Source organism: Capsicum annuum, chromosome 9 (genome assembly GCF_002878395.1).
Source record: "Capsicum annuum cultivar UCD-10X-F1 chromosome 9, UCD10Xv1.1, whole genome shotgun sequence".
Lineage (NCBI taxonomy): Eukaryota > Viridiplantae > Streptophyta > Magnoliopsida > Solanales > Solanaceae > Capsicum > Capsicum annuum.
The window spans coordinates 120,232,648-120,247,460 of NC_061119.1; the positions used below are offsets into that span (position 1 = coordinate 120,232,648).

Here is a 14,813-nt window from a genome sequence, read left to right on the forward strand (position 1 = left end):
ATATCATGTTTTGTTAGAATCTCATGTTGGGTTATCATCTTGGCCATGTTCTCCTCTTTTTTCTCTTCTCAATTTCTTTGCTCATTTGTCACCATGGAGGTAGTAGAAGGGGTCTTAGGAGCATCGACATCATGGGTGTGCCACCCCCAATTTTATTTAGATAATTTACTTATCAAATAAAAAGCATTAAGATGATGGAATTTCACAATAGAGGCATATGCCACATCATCCACAACCATTTTGTTCAATGGCTCAAGAGCTCTATAAAAAATTTCAAGGAGTATCTTATCTAGGAGCTCATGATTTGGGCATTGGTCTAGCTTTCCATTAAACCTCTCCCATGCTTTAAACATTGGTTCTCCATTCAATTGACAAAAGCTTACAATATCATACCGCTTTTGAAACATTTTTGATGGTGGGAAGTATTTATCAAGGAACACTATGATGAGCTTCTTCCAAGATGTGATTGAGCCAAGTGGAAGTGAGCGGAGCGATAAAACAGCCTTGCCCGTTAGTGAAAATAGGAAGAGTGGAAGCCATATGGATTCTTGTGTAATATACGCTATGTTAAATGGCACATAAACTTCCACAAATTTGTTTAAATGAACATTTGGGTCCTCATATGTTTGACCCCCGTATAATTCTTTTATTTGCAACATGTGAAGCATAACGCTAGTCACATGAAACATACCATTTTCATTGGTTGGCAGGATACAGATAGATCTTGTTTGCCCCACCTCATTTAATTAGCCCTCATTATCTAGTGGGGAATCAAAGGGGCCAAAATTACTTGCATTATCACTCATTGCTCCTTTCACACTTTGATCAACTTTAAAATAGTCAAAAACAACAAATAAATTACCCTACTGTGGATATTTCAAAGTAAGAATAGCATCACACAAGTGAAATCTATATTTCACTCCCCAGGAATGATGCCTTTTTGATAAATCTTAACTTACTCCCATAATTGAGGGGTAAGGCAGTCGTTGTCAAGTAACTCTATATAAATTGGGGTCAAATCTCAAGGAGTGAATACTATAGACTTCCAACTTATAGGTGCTCAAGTTACTATAAGGTTACCAGAAATGCTAATGGAAACAACATGCTTTAGTAAATGGGGGGGGATTTTTTTGAAAATTCTTTGCATAAACTCCAGCAAGTACGTGATGAATGCTATCTTTAGTTTGAATTCAAGTTTTGGGGAAATCTTGGGATTATGTCTTGTTAGAGGTGAAACATGTGGGATAATATTAGTTTATCATGGGATTTAGTTGTTAATTATTGGATAGTCTAGGTCAAAGATCATCGGGTTCATTCTTTCGACAAAACCCCAATGATTTCACCCATTATCCCTTTTGAGCACCTAACAAGTGTGGAGCTTATATAGCCACCCAAAACCTCAACCGAGCATCCCTATTTCTAGGATGATGCTCTTGATATGATTTACACTCCTTAAACACTTATTTAAAAGATTGTAAAGGTTAATAAACCATAGACTTAGTTGTTCATCATTGCTTTATCCCCCAATAACCCTCTTTCGAGAATGTTATGGGTTACCGAATATTTACCTAAATCCTTCTGTCGGGGATGAAAAAAGATTTCTAGAGTTTGGAGCTTTCACCCATCAAAATCATTTGGATATTTGTAGTTTTCATCCATCAAATTCCAAAACATAAGCTCAATCAATGGTGAAATTCATACTTAACAACTAAAATCCATGCAAACTCAACAATGCCCACACACAATCATACTCTAGTTCAACATAATCCCAAGACTAAATTATTTAGCTACTCATGTAAAAAGTAATGAGAGATATATCATGTGGGTCAACCAAAGAATTCATTCTTCAACAAGAAACTAAAAAATTTAAGCCTCCAAAGTTTATTACACACTTACCCAATTAGGGTTTCAAGCTTAGAATTCAAAACTATCTTATGAGATAAGCAACACCCAAAGAATAAAAGGTTTTTACTTATATATGATTTGGGATTCATCCATATTATTTTACTATTCATCCCCTGGGCCGGTTCCCACTGATCTGTGATCCCGTGCGTTTGAACTCAACCACAGTTAGGTTCCCTGAGTGCACTTTGCTGACCACTTGGACCAACGGCTACCACGGTTACAGTAATCGAGGTTGTCTGCTTTAGGTTTGTAGCTGCACTCCTTTTGCTTCCATTTACTCCATTTTAGCTCCATTCTACATATTCTCACCTTCTTCACTTCATATCTACAACTTGTGGGTGTTACTGCACTTAAATTTGGATAATGACTCATTTTCTAATAGAACACATGGTTGTTTGTGTGTATAATTTATACGAATGAGTGTTAGGATTACCACTCATCAACATGTATCCTTGGTAAAGTATGTATTTGTTAGTCTAACTCAGTATCATACCTTTACAGGTATACACCCATGAAAATAATGTTGGAAGAAAAAAGATGAGGTATGCACAAAATTGAGAATTCACTCAAAGAAAAAGAGGGACCTGGTCCTATCTCTTAGGTTAGTATCACAAATGTCCATATTTTTCTTTTTATTCTATTAGAAAAGGCCGAATCTTCCCTCTCCTTGTCAAAAATTTTTTCTTATTCAAAATTGAAATCAAACTTACTTTTGCATTAACTTCATGTACCCTACCAAACTCAGTAATCCTAACTATTCAAAGATAAACCCTTTCTTCACTTACCTTCCTGATGAAGATTAATCCTTTAAATCATATTACCCCTCTGACATTATGATGACTAATAATCGTTGGGTTGCTGAAAATCTCATTCTACTATTAGATAACCCAAAAGGAAGTTTAGATTGTCCTAAGAAACAAAATGAAAACCTAAAAACAAAAGTCTCCAAAGTGAAATCTGGAAATCCTACTAAAAAGCACAAAAATTCTGAAGGACATGGTCCCAAGAAAAAGAGAATGACTAATGATGAACCTAGTAGGGCTTCTAAAAGAATAAAAGTAAAAGCCAATTGCAAAAGATGGAGAAATTAGGAGATTACAGGTACAAATTCAGAAAATTTTCAAAGGGGAGAACAAGGGTAATTGCAGAACTTAGGAGTGATAATGATGAACATAAGAAGAAGGTTACAATTCTATCCAATGAGGTTCTGTGCTTGAATATAGATATCATCATGCTAACCAAAGAGTTGTTACACTATCTTAATATGGACTTACTTCTCTAAACCTTCTCCCTAAATCCTCGGCCTTTTAATTCCTCTAACTTTTGTGGATTTTTTTACGGAACAAGAAATATAAATGTTATATTGAAATGATAGCTGTACTATTACATATGAATGAGTTTTTTTTTGTTCTCTATATCTGGTTCTACTTTATTTCTAAAGTTGTACTTCATGTTAGTTTTTCCCCAGTGGCCATGAGTTAACTAACCTGTGCTTACTATTACTCTTAGTTTACTGCTTTCACTTTTCAATGATGCCACAAGGGGGAATCTGATTTCATATGGCAGGGACTATGTACCAGGTGTAAATGAAATGGTTCTAGGTATAAATAAAATCTTGAATTATAGATTTGTATGGCATGATTGACGGGGGAAAGGTGTGTGAACTACAGAGAAGTTATAAAGGTATATTAATGCATATTGATAGAGAGAAGAGTATGATGAGCTACAGAAAAGGTATGAAGACATATTTATAGGGGGAGGCTGGTTGGTAAATTTTTATATTAATTGACAACAAGGGACCAGATCCCTATGTTGTATGGCGATGGATGCATGGTATTGCATGATAGGGTGAACATTCATCTTCAGTAGTGGTAATCACAATTATTAAATATGATGAATGTGTATTAATTCTCAAAAATCTGCGGTTGGTTTGCCATCATTAAAGGGGGGGGGGGGGGGAATTGTTGTATCTTGTTTTGATGATGAGAATTTGACTACAAGGGACCAGGTCCTTGGATGTTCAAGGCTATAGTACAACTGGCATGCGTCTGCACAGTTTTGTTCTCTTATGTATCAAATTGCATAGGTGCTGCTTGTTCTATTAAGGACACCTAATACAATTGTAGTTCAATCCTAATAATCACTCAACTATAAAAGGAAAAGGATGGTTCTCTGTCAAGTTCTTTTTGTAAATTCAAAAGAGTGAAAAAAGAAAAAGGCAAAAACTCAATTTTAGCTCAAGTTCTTAATCTTTGTATGCTGATGGTGAAAGTATTATTGAGTTAGATATTGGTTTGTAATTGAATTACTCAAACTATAAGAGTAGTTATTTTATTATTTTTTTAGAGTGATTAGGTATATTTGCCTAAGCTTGGCACTAGTTTGAGTTAATCAGCGTTGAGAGAGTCTCGACAGAGTTGTAAGGGTAGTCTTATGGTAGAGTTATTACTAGCAGGAGGAACCTAGAGTTAGGTTCAAGTCGAGTCTACAATAAAGAGGTTGATTATAGTAGATTTTGGAGAGCTTGTGAGCGTAAGATGTGGTTTTTCATTCTTGGAGTAAGGGGGTTTCCATGTTAAATTAGTGTGTTCCTTTATTTTCAGGGATGTTTGACCTTTCTTAGTGCTTTGCTGATTTATTGCCTATTACTGATTTTGAGGGACCTAGTCCCTCACTGTGTGGTGCAACCCCCAAGGTTCCAACACATAGAGAAAACTAGTTTTTGAACATAACGGGACAACTGGTGAACTTAAAGGCATACATCCTCACTGTTATCCTACCTTGCTTTAAATTCACACACACCTTAGCCGTAACCTCCCTTAACTTCTGAGGAAAGAAATAATCCATAAAGGCATTGGAGAAATAATCGCTTAAAGCAGACTCAACATCATTACCCTTAAGCAGCTTCTACTCTTCATAACATTGGTACTCTACATCTTTCAATAGATAACCAATGAATTCCACACCCTTTACATCAGTAGCATGCATAAATAGGAAGATCTTCTCCATCTCATCTATTAAACCTTGAGGATCCTCCTCTACCTTAGTACTAGTTAAAGTTTGAGGGATTAACCTTATAAAGTGTCCAACCCTAGTGGCCTTAGATAAACTCCCAATAATACTAGCAGAACGCGTCTGTCGTGACTGAGATATCACCAATTGGGTCAACAGATAAATGGATTGGTGGAATTCAACATTAGTAATATCTCCCTGAGGTGGTTGAGTATGAGTGCCACTAGCTGGAGAAGGATCATTAGAGACATGTGGAGCTCTTTGGAGGCAATCAGATGCAGTGACCCTAGACTGGGTCTATACTCCATCAGTTGAATGAGATCTGCCCACATTGTTATTAGGCTGGACAGATATGTTTCCATGAACTTTAGATTATCTGGAAGGTATGATCTGAAAGGTGACTAATTGAGAGATAGAGAAATCTAAGACCTTAAACTCTATAGATGGAAAATAAGACTAAAATGAAGGGAAATATTCCTAAATGCCTCGTAACCCCTCCCTTATAAGTGTGGTGCACTACACACACAGAAAAGAGACTCTAGTTGACAAAACTTTGTGGACACCCAATTGACCATGAACCTAGGCTCTGATATCAAATTTTTTACAACCCAAACTAGGGCCTTGCGGTTATGTGTTTCTCATGTCTTCCATAAATCAGAGACCACTCCCTTTGCCTAATCCATTAGAACCAAACTCACCTGGAGTGGATGAAATACGAATATATCAAAAGATAAGATATAAAAACTTAAGAAACTATAAGATAAATCAATATCCAATACCGACAACCAATACCCAGCTCCAAAGTTATCCAAAAATTCCTATAACCAAACCAAAAATAGTTTGGTTGAGACATGCCCCCGAACATAGCCAAAAACAAATTCAAAAGAAAGAGTCAATACATAGAGAAACTCAAAGCATGAAGTAGGGTCTTTTGAAGGATGGAATCTCACCACTTCAGTCTGAATCATGAGCTATCCCCTGATCACCTATTCACTATAAAGGAGGATTAGAGGTATGGCTAGACCTTAGGGATGTAACATCGAAAGATGGTTAGCGGTTGGATCTCTAATATGTAACTCATAGATATAGGATAAAATAATGCCATGAACCATAACACAGAAACCATTAAAACTAGTGCACAACATCATATACAATACATATATATGTATCACATGCTAGGAAAAATAATAGAGCTTTTCATGAACCTTAAAAAGTTAACCTAGATTGTGTAGCTTGACCCTTCAAAATTGTCATCCATGGGCTATATGGCTTCAACCCCCCTGCTTAAAGGTCCCTAGTGCGTGTTAGCTGTACGAACTAGATTGAACTCAAGGAAAATATAGAGCCATCAAGGAAACTTGACATCCCAAAATATATATCAAGTGTGACTCATGAACACGGCCATCAAGATCAAACCTTACGTCGACAAGCGTGAGTTTCCAGTATCAATCCCTTTGGGACATCCACCTTCACAGCTTAGCTAAAGAAACCCCTTTAAGGCCATATTAAAATATTTAACACATATACCAACCATTACATTAAGGATTCAACCATTAAGTCATCATTAAGTGGTATCGTCATACTAACTATAGCTTGCAAGCCATTTCATTAATCCAACATTTAGGGAATTTTTTCGTACACTACAGACTCCATTATTAAAATCACTTGGGTGATTCTTCGTAACCCACAAGGTTTCAAAATAATCCTTAATCATTTTTACATTTATGCAATGCATTTGTTTCAAAGATAATATACAAACCAAATGATAATTCATAATCCAAAACCAATTATGCAAGTGGGCCGAGGTTATTATTAATTTTGATACCAAAACCAATTATTCGGGGAATATATTATACCCCTAAATTCATTCACCATTCCCATGAACCCTAATGAGGTTAAAAACCAACAATTCATACATAATAAACCAATATAAACCTTGGAAAAACATTAAAATAATTTATATCCAAAACCCTCTACCTATTGTTCAAAACCTAACATCAAAACCATGAATAGTAAACCAAGTTTCATCCCATTAATAAAATACAGGTATAGGGAATGAGGTACATGCCTTAAGACACAAGAGAATTAGAATGTTATTTGAAACTTAAAAATCAAAAGATGAACGTATGATGAATTCCTTAGGCTATTAGAGGGTTTTGAGTTTGAGAGTAAAATAATAGCTTTTGTGTCGAGAAAACTGATCGAAATAGGTTCATATAATGTTTAAAGGTTATTTATACCTGAAAAGACCCCAATACCCCTCATCCCAAGTAACCTCTATGCCACAGATCCTAACGCAGAGATTATCCTCCATATCACAGATCCTATCACGGAGATTATCCTCTATGACACGGGAATAGCACGAGGCTCACTACCTCCATGGTCTAACACCACCCCGAACCCTATTGAAATATTCTAAAACTCTCCTGAGACATCCCAAAAATATATCTAAACACAATTTAAGTAAAAACTCAATGTTTCTAACACGAGAGGGCCAAAAATTAAATTCTTAAAATTTGGAGGGTGTTATAATTAATAGGTAAATTTGCAATTCTTGATGACAATATCTTTTTGGATTTTAATGTAGATGATCAGGTATCAGATATCTTGGGATAACCAATATTTCTACTCGTGGAGCATTGACTGATGTAAGGAAAGGATAGTTGAACATAAGGGTAAATATGAATTGATAATATTCCAAGTGTACGAGTTACTCTCTATACAATCACACTGTAGATATTAAACACTATCATAGAGCTAAACAAAAATAAGTAAGGGTGTCGATTAGTGTGAGCCCATAAATGTTCATCCTTTGAAGTATATCTCAAAAGGTCTAAGGTGAAAAAAATGCTTGAATTGTTGAGGGAACCTAAGCATGTGTTTAAATGGCCCAATTGTGACCAAGAAAGGGATGGGCAGATAGAAACATAGTGAATAAAGAGGGTAAATCCCTTGGAGTGCCAAATAGAAGAAAACTCTATTTTATAAGGAAGAAAAGGATAGAAAATCTAGATAATCACTTCTTGAGTCGAGCCACAATGGTAAATAATGGTGGTTGGGAGGCAATCTAAGTTGTATTTGAGGTAAGTTGTTATTTTTTATCTTTATTTTTAGTGTCACATTAGTACTTGTTTTTTTGTGCGTGCAGTATTTGGGAAGTTTGAATATCTAAAGTAAGGAGCTAACGATCTTGACTGAGGCATAAGTTTTGGGTAATTAACCATTAAATGAAAAACCTAAGAGAAATATATCATTATTTAGGCCCTAGGGAGCCTCAAGGAGTATTCGTAATCCTTATTTTCACCTTATTGGATGCTTTGGGGATGAAGCATAACTTGAAATGTGGGATGTTATTTTTTTTTTTATAATTGTTAAGGGTAAAGCATGCTATGGGATATTAGAGTTGTTTTATCTCTATTTTTTGCTTTCTTTATTTGAGAAAAATTGAAAAAGAAAAAGAAAACATCTAAAAACACACAAATAGATTTTTATTTTGTTCTTTAAGTTGTAGTATTTTTTGTTAGTTTTTAGCTTTTTAGTTCTTTCATAGAGCATACTTTGCCTACCCCTTGAATTTGTTTTGGTTCTTTTCAAGAAGGGCCTTTTGAGCTGACTATCCCTTTTATTTTTAAAGTAGTTTTTGTTTTTTTAAGAGTTAGAGAGTCTTAGGACTAATTGGATGCTAGATGCTCTAGTTAAGTGCTATAATCTACCAAATGATAAGAATTGTGTTTTAAATTCAAAAACATGCTATGAAAAAATGATTGGCTTATTTTGAGACACATAAGATCCTTTTCTTCACTCATATACGATTTTTAGATAAAGATTGTTCTTTTGTTAGTTAATTTATTGAGAGTATTGTAAGGATCCTTTTTGAGTGAATATGTGACATGTGTGTTAGGTGTTTGTGGACATTCCATGCTTGCTTATTGATGTTTAGAACTTGCCTGGTGTGTTTACCAAAAGAAATAAAATTTTTTTGATTTTAAGATGATATAGACATTTTTTTATTAGCCTGCTTTTATCTTATTCATTACCTAACCACAATTGATGATCTTAGTTAGCCATGTTGAGTTTTTTAATCGATTCTTTAGTAACTACACATGAAACTTAATCCTTTTACTTCAATTGACCTTTAATTTGATCAAAAACTCCTAAGCACTTTAATTAAAACATAAGAGTTAGAAGGAGTAGAAATGAAAAAAGAAGAAGAAAAGAGTAGAAATAGAAGCCTGTAAAAAAGACTAACAGTGCAAAGAATTGAAAAATTCATATAATAGTAATGGGAGTAGAAAAGGTGAAAAATTAAAAATTGTGTTTGATTTCTCCTTACTAATGGAGTGTGACAATGATTCACAAGGTGGGACAACAACAACAACAACATACCCAATATATTCCCACCAATAAGGTCAGGGGAGGATAAGTGTACGCATTCCATACCACTACCTTAAATATGAGATAGAGATGTTGTTTCCAATAGAACCCGACTCAAAATAAAGAAATCTAAGATAAGGTAAGGAAAAGTAATAGCACAATATATAATAGAAATCAAGACTAAGAACAGTAAACAAAAGTCATAATAAAACATAAAAAAAGATGGAATAACAAAAATAAGACACCCACAAAGTAATAACCTATCCTAAAAAATAAAAGGCACCCTCCACCCCTACCCTCTGACTAGCAACTCTAACCTATGGATATAGCCCTAAGTCTACCAGCCCGGCTACTCCAAAACTATCCTAACTACTGGCTATAACTCATCTATGGTCATTTCCTCAATAAGTTGTAGCTGCTCTATGTCACGTCTAATCACCTCTCATCATTAATTCTTTGGCCTACCCCTACCCCGCTTGAAACCATCTTGAGCTAGTCTCTCATACCTATGAACTGGGGCATCTACGCCCCTCCCCATCACATACCCGAACTATCTCAGCCTAACTTTCTACATCTTATCCTCCACTAAATTCACTCGCACCTTCTCTTGAATAGTCTCATTCCTAATCCTATTACCCCTATTAAGCCCATACATCCTATGCAACATTTGTCTTTCTGCCACCTTTAAATTTTAAATGTAGGAGTTCTTGATTAGCCAACACTCTGCTCTATACAACATGGCCGAATGAACTGGCACCTTGTAGAATTTTCCTTTAAGCTTGGGCAATACATTTTTATAACTCAAAACTCCTGAGGTGAGCCTCTACTGCATCCATCCTACCCCAAAATGGTGTGAGACATATTCGTCGATCTATCTATTCCTTAGAATGATAGACCTGAGATAATTAAAACTATCCCTCTTACAAAAACCTAGGAATCCAATATTACTCCTACCTCTTTCTCATGCCTCAAGTTATTAAACTTACATTCTAAATACTCTATCTTGGTCCTACTAAACTCGAACTCTTTATACTCAAGGTTCTAGCTCCAAACCTCCTATTTATCATTTGCTAAGCCCCCTCCCACGCGCGTTCCATCAATCAAATTACATTATTTGCAAAAACCATTCACCAAGGCACCTCTTCTTGAATATACCACATCAACACATCCTTCACCAGTGCAACTAAAAATAGGATACGAGTCGATCCCTGATGCAACCTGTCAAGATATGGAAATGCTTTGAATCTCATTCCGCCATCCTCAACTGAGTCTTTTCTCCATCATACATATCCCTAATTAATCTGATGTATGCCACCGGGACCGTACTCATCTGTAAGTATTTCTAAAGAACCTCTCTAGGGGCTTTGTCATAGACCTTCTCCAGGTCAATGAACACCATATGTGTATCCCTCTTCTTTTCTATATACTACTCCACCAGTCTCTGCATAAGGTGAATTACCTCTGTCATCGAGCGACCGAGCTTAGTCACTAGTTGATTCAGAAAAGTACTTAAGGGAAGAATTTGTGATCTATTAACTATACTTAGGAAAGATAGTCATTATTTTTCGTAGGAAAGTTCCGACCTATTCCTTACCCTAGGTTACAATCATGAAAGACTTATTTGATCTTGGATTTGACATTCTTAAATTAGTGGAGTAGTACACAAAGTGAAAGATTGTGGTTCATTGTATGTTGCATGTGAAATTATTAGGAAGAGTGAGCGCAATATTATTGTTATGCCCATTTATTTGATATTGTGCACACTTATGAGTAAATATGAGTAACTCTCTTTTTTAGAGGGGAATATGATTTTTAAAAGATTGGCAAAGTATTTGATATCTTGATAGAGAAATCTATGAGCGTTCACTAATATCATTGAGTCAATCCTTAATGCGAGGTTGTCTTAAAAGTAGTTGTCCATGAGGTTTTAAACATGTTGAATAATTAAGGCATGTAAGATAAAAGCTTGTCAATGAGGCATGTAATTTAAAACCTTGTCATCTATTGCGATAATAGTAGTCTTATCTAAATATTCATGCATTGAAGTGGTGTAGTTTTTAATTAGAGTCTAAGTCATAAGCCTATAGCTTAATCGAGGATGAGCATGAGATAAATTGTGGGGTATTGATATAAGGCTGAAATCATGATTTTATGCCATAGTTTGCCTTATATTTACGTGTTTTAAAATGATTTTGAGCTTGCTTTATATTAAATATGCTTATGTAGCCTGTCCATGAGGAAAAATGAGTTAAGGGACGTATGAGAATTAAATAAATTAAAAGGGACACATACCTAGTCAAAGTCAATTAAGTAAATTTGGAACCTAATTATAATTTGTAAAACATTGAGAACAGTTATTACAATATTCACAATTATTTTCTCTCATTTATATTTCAAATTTCTAACATTACACTCCCTCTTTTCCCTTTTTCTTCATCTCTTTCTTTATTTCTTTTTTTTCCTTCTTTCCTTCTTCATCTTTGTCGTCCTTATCATATTTGTTATTTTTCTTCTATGTGTATTGTTTGCATTATCTTTTTGTCAATATTTTTCTTTTGATTTTTTTGTTGTTATACCCATCTAGAATTTTATTCTTTTTATTCTTATTTTCATTTTTTTCTACTTCTAAATTTAGATCTAGTAGTGAAAATTTACAATGAATATTGGTGAAAAAGGTTGTATTTGTCAAAAAACAATAGAGAGTTGTTTAAGAAACTAAAATATGTTGTTTAAATAATCATGAGTTTCAAAGCAAATGAAAGATATTAGTTCAAACAATCAAGGATTGTTACGCATTTTCCATTTACTTGAAAGTGATGATGATGTAGAGGAGCGGAGGTGGTTTAGGGACGATGGATATTGTTTAAACAATAAGGAGTTGTTTAAGAAAATGAAAGAACAATTAGGAATTATTTAAACATATTCTAGTTGTTTGAAAGTGGTGATGATATGGGGAATTGGAGGTGGTTAGGTTCGAGGAGGGGGTTGGATAAGGCCGAGTGGGTAGAGGAGGGGAAGAGGAAGGGGAAAAGTAGTAGGAGATTTGTATAAATTAAAAAACTTGTAGAGTTCTAAAAATATGCATCATTATCATTAATTAAAAAATGTGCCTTATACCATTTTCTTAAAAGGTGAGGTGTAACAATCTTAGGATACTTCCTAAACATCACACGGTACTTAGGAATACAAGTATCCCGAAGCTAACCCACGATATCTACTCACCACTGAAATAAAATAAAGTAAACTTAAAACATGAGAGGAAACTAAAGAAGATTATAAGTTGTGTTCAAATGGATGAAAAATCTCAATAAAACACCATAACTTAAAATCATTTAAGACAATAAGAATTTGAAAAAAATCACATCATCTGACTAGCCTTGACAAGCCTCTAACTAGAATTGAAGAGCCACTAGGATAGACCCCAGCTGATCGAACTAACAGCATAACATCTAAGCTAGTAATAATAAGCATCTAGAGACAACATAAATTTGGCTCTCGAACTATGAGGACTCTCCAACTGGTTTGTTACAGGAGGTGGTGATTATGGCTAGTCATACTACTAGGGATGAGCATTAGAACCTACATTATGAAATAATGTAGCCACACAGACATATATGTGGTAAGTACTTCTGGAATGTACTGAGTATGTGGGGGTTAATGCAACAAGTAAAATAAAAGTTGAATATAATCATAAAACATGAATGTTAAGTGTAAATAAACTCACCCTAATCATTAATAAGATTAAAACTGAAATCTCATAAAACATAAATCATAAAAAAATATCTGACAAAGCTAGTGAACCATTACACTTAACTTCTGAAATTATCCTTTTTCTATGAGAGATATCTTGATAGACATAAACCATGAAAGAAATATAGAATTCGTTGTAATAACCCTCATTTAAAGGGACTAATATACTTTTTTCAGGGTATAAAGGATAACTAGGGTGATCACCTAAACATGTTTATTTGGATATTCTAAATAATATATGACATGTCTGTTTGGACAAGGTACATGCCCATTTGGACAAATTAAATAAAAATCTATAGGGGAACATATTTTATAGAACAAGGATAAGCTAAACCTTTGCTCCTCGATGCTAGGTACTACTCTCAAAATTATACTATGGTTCGTAAAATATAATTGAAGTTCACCTTAACTACGTATATGAGCTGATAAGTTTGAATACATAATATGCTTCTGTTTTTATCTCAAAATCTTGATGTCATATGTGAACTTCACACCTCATTTGTAATAAAATATCAAAATTGAAACTTTTATCAGGCTGTAATACTTTGGTAACTTGAACTAGTAAGCTTGAACTTTTTTTAAACTGAGTACATAATGCTCTAATTGCAATCTTTTACCAACTCATAGGAATTTCATGTCAAAATACCAAACTCATAGCATAAGATCACATTCATGAATAAAAATAGAAGTAAACATGAAATCTTGTGCTAAATAAGGCTTAATTCATGAGGAAACATCATAATCTTAAAGCATAAGAAAAGTGGGTATGAGCCCCTAGATTTTAAAATTCATGTCAAAATCAAAATTTTGGGCACAACGATGGAAGCATATCTTTGTTCAAAATCCCACATGCCTGAACTTGATGAACTATCTCTAAAGAATCTTAAACTTGAGCCTTAGGAGATTTAATTTTGGAAAAGAATCCTTGGTGTTCTTGAGAATTTGAAGAGGAGATGAATCACATATTCTAACTTATGAGGGTTGAAATCATGTTTATTATGGTTGGCTAATAATTTTATAGGCAAAAGACCAAAAATCCCACAAATAGTTTTTAGAAAAAAACAAAATCTAGCATTTCCGTGTGCGTGGGTATGGGACACCCTTATCATTCTGTGCCAAGGGAGTGGCATGCCTTTATTGGGGAAGCCATCAGGTGTGGCATGCCCTTATCATGCCAGGCCACTGGCTTTTTTTATAAGGGTGTGTCATAGCTCTGTGGCATGCCCTAAATATGGACTCTTACGGCGTTGGGGTCCCAAAATATCTCAAAAAATATTTCAAAAATTTTGAAACACTTTCTAATGGTTCCGTTATCATTCCTTATAATTATTCAAATAAAAAATTTCAATAAAATTCTAAGGATCTACCAAAATAAAATATTTGAAATCTTGGGGTCTAACATGTTTCCTATATTTTTTATTTTTGCTCTTAAAAATTCCTTTAATTGCCCCTTTATTTTCTTAATGTGTAGGATGAAGAAAAATGGATGTTGCAATAATTTGGAGTATATTTGAGTAATAATTTTGGATTGAAGTCTAAGTAGGAGACAAGGATGGTGATTAAGAGTATATTGAAGGATAGGAGATCAAAACGAGACATCAAGGGAAGCAAAACACAAAACATGCACTACCAAAAGGTCTTGGGTTCTATCACAGGTGCTCCAAAAGTTAAAAAAGATCCCTAACTATGAAGGTATGGGAGGCCACCCAAAAGTACTATGGCCTAGCCCTGGGCGCCATCCTAGGTTTCACCATAATACAAAATTTAGGACA

The 14,813-nt window shown here is 34.6% G+C and overlaps 1 non-coding gene across 1 annotated transcript; it reads left to right on the plus strand.

The window, feature by feature from the left end:
- The first annotated feature begins 294 nt into the window (after positions 1-294).
- On the plus strand, positions 295-397 carry LOC124887516. Its single transcript, XR_007045287.1, has one exon. It is a non-coding gene; the product is annotated as a small nucleolar RNA R71 (small nucleolar RNA).
- Positions 398-14,813: the final 14,416 nt, after the last annotated feature.